Genomic DNA, 10,164 nt, shown 5'->3' with positions numbered 1-10,164 from the left:
AAAACCCCTGACTATGGACAATTTAAGATTAGGACAACAGGATTGCTTTTTTCATAACTAACTACAGAATCCCATGAGAGTCTGACCAGTGTTAGCCCGATGCTACCATGTAATTCGCATTTATTATGGGGAAAAAAGTCCATTTGGACTTTCTTTTAAGAAGCCGTGGTGAGAAGGTTCGCAGACATGAGCCCTGCCCTGACTGCACAGAGGGAAGGCCGCTGAGCTTGGAGAGCCGGCAGGGCAGCCGGGATGTGTGCAGAGGCTCTGCATCCTTGGTTTTAAAGGGAAAGATGTGAAAAGAGAAAAGTTCATTCTGAGATGAATGGGGGCGCTGCTTAACCTGCCCCCTTGGTAATCACCCTGTGTACGAAACGAAGGGCAAGTGGGCGCTGCATTTTCAAGAGCTCCACCTTTGGCGACACAGAATGTTTACAAATCCCTGGAGGGGAGGGTCAGGGTCGTCAGCCCACAGCCTCTGCTGACCGTCAACGCCACAGATCGGCAGTGGTTTCACCCGATTAATAAATAACCACGGAGGTGAAAGAAACCATTTCACAATCTGCAAGTCGCCTCAATTTTCAAATTCCTCCAGGTCAAAAGCAATCACCAGCCAGGCTTTCTTCCCCACCCCGGAAATATTTATTCTTCCTCTTCAGATGCGAACCATTCCAGAAGGTGAACAGAAACTACAGCAAGCGGGGCCTGCTTGTCCACAGCATTTACATGCCTTACATACCCTAAAAGTATGTAACTTATTAATGAACTGAGCTTCCATCCTCTTCAATAAGCCTTTTTATTAGCATGACACTCCTTCACTTACAAGTGTCAAGCCATCTCGCCCCGTGTGAGCTTCCTTTCTGGTATTTAATATAAAGACAGAACAGTATTTATATCCCTCACAATAAGAGAATGGATTGTTTTCAGGTTATACAGCCATGGTGTGATAAAGAAAGAAGGAACCTTATTTTCATTAAAAAACTTTAAAACTAAAAGTTCAAAGATATGTTCTCCTCTCTTATTTCTTGTCAAAACATGACTTAAGACCCCAAACTAATCTACTTTCAATTTTATTCCATATTTCAGTGCTGTCATAGTACTCAGTGGAGAGTATTGGAATACGATCATTTTTTATTTTGTTGATGTTACCGACAGCTTTATTTCACAAAGCAATCTTATACTACGTCTACCAGTGGTAGGGCACGGAGGTCAAATAGTCTATCCTTACAGGTAGCGAACTTATTAAACGGCACGTCTATTAAACCCGATGGACAACATAAAGAAACATTCCAGCAAAATACTTTAAACATAGTTCAATGAAGATATGGCTCCAAAGGGTAGTAAATAATTTAAACGGAGACCAGTAAGGAATTTGTTATACTTTTTACTAGCATCTTCAAAATTATATTTCAAACAAAGTGGTTAGAATAGACAGAAACACAAAAGCTGCAACGAAAGGCCCAGGTTCTATGGCAAATGTTCAAGAGTGTGGCTACTTCGATGCAAATCCCAACATTAATTGATCAACAGTTCTATTGCCAGGTTCATTTAAAATAATCTAGGTGTAAATATTACATAATCGTGAGCTGAGATAACCGCTTTTTAAAAATCGTCTTCCTGACTGTCATTTTTATTCTTGTTTTGGAAAACGGTTGATTTTTAAATTCGATGTAAGATAACATTTATTCATGACGCAACTGCGCTTCTAAGAGAAAAAACTGCGTCAGAAGGGTACAGTCAAAATAATGCGAAAAATATTTTCTTAATTATTACATATTAAAATATTACATAATATTTTACATACACATCAAGTATTACATAATACCTGCTGTGAAAATAAATGTGATTACAAAGGATTAGAAAAAAAGTTTTGATAATGCAGGATTTTCTTTTTCCCCCGGTATCTCTGGTAACTCTTCGATGATGAAAAAATTGAATCTATCGTCCTTCTAATCACAGTGTTCCCCCCGTATTTGATTAACCACATTTACCAAAAAGAAAAAAGGGAATCCATGAAAGTGAACACAATTTCTTGTCCTCCTATGCAAGCTGCGGGTTTTCTACCAAAATGACCAACTGAATCAGTGCCTTTTGATAAGTTTATCATAAGTAAGAGTATTTATGACATAAATAAGAGACAGAGCCTCTTCATGTTTTTTTAATAAATTTATTTTATTTTATTTATTTTTGGCTGCATTGGGTCTTCGTTGCTGCGTGCGGGTTTTCTCTAGTTGTGGCAAGCAGGGGCTAATCTTCGTTTTGGTGCGCGGGCTTCTCATTACGGTGGCTTCTCTTGTTGCAGAGTACAGGCTCTAGCCGCACGGGCTTCAGTAGTTGTGGCACGCGGGCTCAGTAGTTGTGGCTCATGGGCTCTAGAGCGTAGCCTCAGTAGCTGTGGCGCACAGGCTTAGTTGCCCCCGTGGCATGTGGGATCTTCCCGAACCAGGGCTCGAACCCATGTCCCCTGCATTGGCAGACGGATTCCCAACCACTGTGCCACCAGGGAAGTCCTGAGTCTCTTCATCTTGATGTTGGTTACCTGGTGTCTGACCAGGCAGTTGGGTCCCTGATCTCTTACCAAGAATATAGATGACTTGATCAAGGGTCACTAGCAGATTCTCCTGGCAGGACAATTAATAAGATACAGAAACGTAAAACATGAGTTGTTAAAGTTAACAATTACCTCCCCACCCAGCATCACTCCACAGGCACCGTCCCTGCTTCAGCGCCCAGTAAATCATCTACCTAAATGCATTTGCGCCCAATCATTTTTAAAGTCACAATCTTTGCAGTGTCAACTTGTCAAGGGTCAAAGGGAAGAGCAGGCAAGATTCCCACATCAATCTGCTTGTAGAAACCGTCTCATTTCATTTCAAATCACCTGCTGTGCTTGAAGCCGACGATGGACAAACCGTCTTCCTCCATAAAACCGTGACAGCCCAGGTCGAACTTGGGCCATCATTCATTGGGGCAAGTCAGGCCGCTTCTGTCATTAACTACTTTTAAACGGCTGTGCGGGGTTAAGTGATCTTGCAGGGCAGCCACAGATATAAATACTGTTTGGACAGTTTAATGTCGAGACCATTCCTCTGAGATGAAAACTGTGTAACCCAAAAGAACAGTTGTCGATACAAGGATTAAGGTGCCTGTATTGTTACTGGGAGCCGTGCCTTTACATGGGTTTTGTGTACATGACCCCATAGGAGACTCTGAATGTTGTCCATCCACCTGACACAGCTCCTAGACAGTGTTCTGAGAATATTAAAAACGACTTCAGGCATTCAGAGGGCCACCCTTCGGTAAGCGTTCTTAGAGGGTTTACATTTGTCCTTGAGAGGCTGATGGGAAAATGAGGGCACCCTGCTGCTGTGGGCGGCTCCAGAGCCTCACGGTCAATTGGAATCTCAAAGGTCTACAGCTGGCCATAAAATCAGTGTGGGCAGTACGGTAACTTGTGCACAGAAGAGTCACGATCAAGAAATAAGGCTGAAATGATGATCCCATCTCCTTTAGAGAGCTCTTTCCTGGAGGCAAACACTGTAACATCTAAAGGTGACAATTAATATTTACCCAGTACTTAGCATATATGGGGCATGCACTGAGTGATCTGCATGCATGACCTCATTTAAATCTCACAACCCAATGAGAAATCTATTTTTAGTCCCACTTTACAGGTGAGAAAGCTGTGGACCAGAACTGGTAAAAATCTGCTCCCAGGTTGCACAGCTGGTAATGATGGCGAATAGAACAAATGTTGTGTCTGATTCAGGAACTAGTACAGTCAACTACGGCGCTAGACCACCTCTGCTATAATGATGCTACCTGTGAGAAATTCCACTTGCTGGTCTTATAAAGTATTTATAATACACACTGGCTTAGGTCTCTTTAACATGCTTTAGCTGTGTGCAGAAACAGTCTGAATCATTAAAAGAAGAGAGTTGCTAAGTTACTCGGAGACCTCGAGTGAGTTAAATCCAACCAATATACAAATAACATGAAGATTTTCCAGGGGGGGTGTGGGCATGGATAGTTCTGAGAAAATCCATTTCGAAATCCTCAGTGTCAGTATGTTTTCTTTCCTAAAATTGGTCTACCTGAGTAAACATCCTACACATTCTAATTTTCTACCCCATTCACAACTGCAATTCTCCAACCTTACTTCAAAGGCACCCTCTCCACCCCCGGAGTCTTACCCGGCCCCCAAGGTGAAAATCTCCGTCACCAAAGACTATCTACCAGGTCCCTGAAGATCCCTCCACAATTTATCCTGTGAAGAAATGAATTTCAACCAAGAGGTTTCTGTGTTTAAAACTCATTTATCAGGACTTCCCTGGTGGCTCAGTGGTTAAGAATCAACCTGCCAATGCAGGGGACAGGGGTTCAAGCCCCGGTCCGGGAAGATCCCACATGCCGTGGAGCAACTAAGCCCGAGAGCCACAACTACTGAGCCCGTGTGCCACAACCACTGAAGCCCGCCCGCCTAGAACCCATGCTCCGCAACAAGAGAAGCCACCGCAATGAGAAGCCCGCACACCGCAACGAAGAGTAACCCCTGCTCGCCACAACTAGAGAAAGCCTGCGCGCAGCAACCAAGACCCAACGCAGCCAAAAATAAATACATAAAACAAATAAACTTTAAAAATAAATAAAACTCTATCTATCTATCGAAGGTTGTAATATATACTTACGGTATTTGATCGATTTCTAATGCTACCTCAATATGGGAGGAAAGTGTTAACCTTTAGTGCCTCACAGTTGTAGGAATTGAAAACAAATTCAATTTACATGCAGAGTTTTGTAGCAGAGAATTACATGGTAACTAGTAAGGCTTTCAAACATAAAGATATTTCATCAGGATAAAACTCTGTGGGGAGTAAGAATGGAAATACAATTTCAGGAAGAAAAAAGAACAATGTTATAGAAGAGGATGATGTTTTTTGAATGGATGCTGCTGAATATAAAAGCACCATGATATTCATATTCCATAGGGTACATTCAAATCAAAGTTTCTCAAACCTCAGCACCATCGACATTTTGCCCTGATAATTCTTTCTTGCGCATTGCATTATAGGATGTTGAGCAGCATCCCCGATCTACAGACGCACGCACGCACGCACACACACGCACGCACACGCGCACACACACACACGCACGCACGCACACATGCGCATACGCACACACACACAGAGTTGTGACCACCACAGATGCCTCCAGATGTTGCCCAAATGCTTCCCTGGGAGGCAAAACGGTCTCTGGTTGAGAATCCTTAAACAAGGGACCTAACATTTACTGCACGATTTCAAAATTTAGTATTTAAACTTATGATGAAAAATGTTAAATGTTCACTAGGAATTATGCAAGAGAGAACACAATTTTTCAAAATTATTCTTAGAGGAGTACATGGACAAACACATTTCGAGACCATTGAGTTCAATAGAAACATTCGTGGCCAATGTGGGGTGAGCGGAAAGAAAGTGGGCCAAGCCTGGGACCCCAGGGGACTTTGGCTGGGGCTCATCCCTGTCAACCTTAACTGCCAGGTGACCCAGACCCACAGAATCTGAAGAGTAGCCGGACCATCCTAAAGGCAGGAGCAACGTCATATTGGAACATGGAGACTTTGGATAATGAGCAATTTAAAAGAAGCAGAAATAACAACGAGTGTGCACTATTCTTCAACAATTTCAAAGGGACATCTTTTGAAAAATAAATTGAGAAGGCCAGGTCCGGGAGAACATGAAGAATTTCCCAGAAATGTTAAGACCAAAAGGTCACAGATGACATGGAATTTCTGTGGCTCTGTTGTAGTGTATCATAGTTATCCATGTTTACAGTGAACTTGCAAAATCGTTTCACTACAATCATCTGGATACAAACTTGGGAGTCGAGTGGGTAGAGCCCCGGGGACCTTAGCTTCTCGTAGGCCTGATGAACAAGCCACACACTAGAAGCCAGGCCGGATGAGGCACCAAACCACCTATCAGACTGTGGCAGGAAAACCACAACCCTTAACAAAAACAAAAAAAAAATCAATGGAAACCATCCTGTTATTTTATATTAGTTATACCATCACCTAGCTACATCTATTGTATAGTATCAGATATTACAGTAATGATCCTCAAGTATCAACTAAATATCAAAGTGTAAGTACAACCTTCTTCTTGGATATCTTTAATGACTTGTTTTTTAATGACTCAACTAAGTTAAAAAAAAAAGTTCAAAATAGCAGAACTAGGAAATGCAGATAGGCAAAACCGAGGAGATGAAATTACCCATAAGCTCATCACTCAGAGATAACAAAAGTAGAATCTCGGGCATATTCTTTTGAAACTCTGTGTTAGAATTGGCACCTTGGGCTCTGCTCCAACCCCTGTTTTTTGCTAATAAACTCTCCAGATGCCCCCTTTTATTTTCATGGTCCTCTGCAATGATAATGCCCTTATGACAGGTCGTCTCTCGTGACCTTGGGGAGAGCATCGCTCCAGCTTTATAAGTGAGGCAGCAGAGGCCCGGGAAGCTCAGGGTCTCAAACCCACATCCTGTGCTCTGTCCTCTGAGCTACGAGCCTCCAAAAACGAAAGTAGCAACAGTCCTGGAAGCGGGCCGCATGTTCACTTCCAGGTGAGCTGCCAACGTGAAAACACTTTCATACATTTGATCCTAGTTAAGAAGGATCAAAGCAGAAACAGACTCAGAGACAGAGAGAACAGACTTGTGGTTGCCAAGGAGGAGGGAGGTTGGAGGAGGGAAAGACAGGGAGGTTGGGGTCAGCGGGTGCAAACTACTACCTATAGCGTGGATGGACAACAAGGTCCTACTGTAGAGCACAGGGAACTATATTGAATAACCTGTGATAAACCATAATGGCAAAGAATATGAAAAAGAATGTAGGTATGTGTATAAGTGAATCACTTTGCTGTACACCAGAAACTAACACAACGTTGTAAATCAACTCTATTTCAATAGCAGAAGACGGTGAGCCAGCCAAGGGTGCATTTGGTACCTGAATCTTTAAAAGCAAAGAAAGTCAGGACGCTTCATCCTTGGATGTTCAGAACAATCTTTCTGGAAAGTGCTACCTGGATTCTAACAGGCTGGACCTCCGTTGCTGCATGCGTGAATACATCCATCCAGCCCCGGGGGTGGGGATTGGCAACACACAAACAAAGGCTTAACAACAAGAAGGTTAGTACTGATGAGAGGGGTGTGGTACCACGCAAGCCAAATGCTGCAGCGCCCAGCAAGCAAAGGAACCGGCAGGGTCAGGAGACTAGCGTTCACGCCCTCCGCCTATGCACCAGGCAGCGTCCTGGGCTCTGGGGACACAGCGCTCTGGGGACACAGCGACGGTACAGACCAGGCAGCCAGGTGCATTGAGTCAAGCCAGGCAACTGGGAGTATAAACCCTTCTGCCCCTCCCTCGGCCGACAAGGCAAACTCTGTCCTCTCTGAGCCACAGCTTTCTCGACGACAAAATGAAGGGAATGTCTAGTCCATTGTATGAAATCAGGCAATATGTCTAAACTACGTGGTACATAGTAGGAGAATATTTGTTGGCAGTGGATATGCTCACCTTGACTGAGAGCTGACCAGGTCCGAGGGGTTGTGCCGTCACGTCACACGCATTAGTGCATTTAACCTCGTAACTCGGAGGCATGGTAACTGGTCCAAGCACGTCAGGCACCGAGGGTAAGGTCAGTATTCAAATCCAGAGGACCTGGCTTCCAGAGCTGGTGCTCAGGGATGCTCGAAGTACATTCAATGAACAGCAAATCTCTAGGGATAACAACCCGCAAAGAGCTGGCATTATCCAAGAATCTTCAAACATGAATGTAATAACTACAATTAATGAGACCAACTTGGGAATTCCCTGGTGGTCCAGTAGTTACGACTCCAAGCTTTCACTGCCGAGGGCACGGGTTCAGTCCCTGGTTGGGGAACTAAAATCCTACAAGCCACATGGCTCGGCCAAAAAGAAGAAAAGAAAAAAAGAGACTGATTCCATGGAACTTCTACAGAAGTAGTGTTTTTTACATGGAATTAGTACAGTGTGTTTTATAGAATAGATCAACAAAATAGTGATAATGCTGATTTTATTATTTTATTATTATGAGTTCAATGTTTGCCTGCCAGGGTGAGCACACGGTCACCACCTGCAGGGTGCACATCCCCTGGGGGTGAGGCCAGAGGGCTGCACTCTGCCCTTCTTGTCTAAGGACCGGGCAGGAGCTGAGCTTTCCCATGGGGGACTGGAAAACCAATGCTGCAAACTGAGAGGAGCCCCACCCTCTTGCCACCTGGATCCCTCACCCTGGGTGGCCAAGTCTTCCCATCCTGGCAGCTGCACCTGGAGCAGACGCGCCCCTGCACCCCCATCCCATGGATGTAGCCTCTGCTTTCCTGGTCCCCAACCTCGGAGGGCCTTCCGTGCAGCGCGGCTGCTTCTCCATCCTCCTCTCCCACCTCCCTCAGTGGTCCCCCTGCCACCCCACCTGCAGCTCCCTCTCCAAGCCCCCACCCCTCCCTCCTGCATCTTCAGTACATGGTCTTGCCTCCTTGCCTATGAACACAGACAGAGCCAGAACTCTCAGCTCTCGGGGCTCTACCTGCATCTCCCCACCTGCCCCCCAAGACCTCACCCTCTGTGGGCCAGGCACCACTGCACCGTGAGGACACGTGGAAGACACATTACGGGCTTGCCTCCGCCTGCCCCTCCTCTGTCCACGGTAAGGTCCTGTATCTGGCCTCAGAGCATCCCCTCCTGAATCCCCCGGGGCCTTTTTCCATGAAGCATCCCCTCAGCAGGCACTTCTGTTCCTAATCTCTCCTTTTCAACCGCCTCTCCAGCCTAAACACGGGCTGCAGAATTCTCCTTCTGTTTAGTTTCAAAGCATTCTTTTCATACACACACTACTATATATAAGATAGATAACCAACGAGGACCTACTGTCTAGCACAGGGAACTCTATTCAGTATTCTGTGATAACCTATACGAGAAAAGAATCTGAAAAAGAATGAATATATGTACAGGTATAACTGAATCACTGTGCCGTACACCTGAAACTAACACAACATTGTAAATCAACTACACTCCAAAATTGTTTTTAATTAAATAATAAGGCGTTCTCTTAGCCCTCACTCTCCTTCTAGCAACCTTCCACATTCTCCCAACTCTCTACATTATTGAAAAAGTGAGTCTCGCCTCCCTGCAGTCTGGCCTCTACCCGCAGTGCATGCTGGCAGAAGTCCACTCTGGAGAAGGTAACTCGGAGGACGCCCTGCAGCCTCATCCGACTTCATTACGACGGGGAGGCCTCTGTCTACGGTATCAGCCCCTTTTCACCACTCTCTTTTCCCTGACACTATTTTCCTTGGCTTGGCCCCTTTCAGATTCCCTCCCGGACTCTCCTCCTCCTGACCCATAAGCAGCCGTGTCCACCTGGGCACGCCTAGGTCTCCGGCTCTCACTCTGGACACACATTCCCCTTGACCTGTGAACTTTCATCCCTCAGACACAGCTCCAGACTAGATTCTTCTGCCAGTCCTTTTTATAAGAGGAGAGGAAAACAATAGAGGGGACTTCCCTGATGGTCCAGTGGTTAGGACTCGGTGCTTTTGCTGCCGGGGCTCCGGGTTCAATCCCTGGTCGGGGAACTAAGATCCTGCAGGGCCCAAGGCACGGCCAGAAAAAGAGAAAACAGTATAAATAGCCCAAAAGATGTTCCACAAAACGAGCACCCGTGACTCTGGTTCCCTCGGCATGTCTTTCCCTAAATGTCTCTGGAGCGTGAGTCTCATGTTTCCAGACACTCCCGCCTGGTTCCAAATGCAAGCCACGGCTTCTTCCCAGGTTCATCTCAAACTCTGGAGCAAAAGGTGTCATTGTTGGACTTGGGCGTCACCCTCCAACCCACCACCTTCTCAAGAGTTTTCGAGTATAATATACGCAATTCCACCTCATACCTTAACTTAATCTGAAGAAGGTGTAAGGTCTAAAGTCAGCAAGACGGTGAAACTGAAATATACTCAGAATTACTCCGTGGAAAGTCCCATGCGTGGTCCATAACACACAAAACACTATTCGGATACATACAATCCTATACAATTATGCATATGGAAACAGTGAGGCCCGATCTGTAAAAAAGAGTATGCAAAATACTTTAC

At 45.2% G+C, this 10,164-nt stretch overlaps 1 non-coding gene across 1 annotated transcript; it reads left to right on the top strand.

Annotated features, from left to right (window-relative positions):
• The first annotated feature begins 9,581 nt into the window (after positions 1-9,581).
• TRNAK-UUU lies at positions 9,582-9,654 on the top strand. Its single transcript has one exon. It is a non-coding gene; the product is annotated as a tRNA-Lys (tRNA).
• The last annotated feature ends 510 nt before the right edge of the window (positions 9,655-10,164 follow it).

This window comes from Monodon monoceros, unplaced genomic scaffold (genome assembly GCF_005190385.1).
Source record: "Monodon monoceros isolate NGI ecotype Baffin Bay Population unplaced genomic scaffold, NGI_Narwhal_1 Super_Scaffold_18, whole genome shotgun sequence".
NCBI classification, from domain to species: Eukaryota; Metazoa; Chordata; class Mammalia; order Artiodactyla; family Monodontidae; genus Monodon; species Monodon monoceros.
This window is presented reverse-complemented; position numbering and strand designations above follow the sequence as displayed.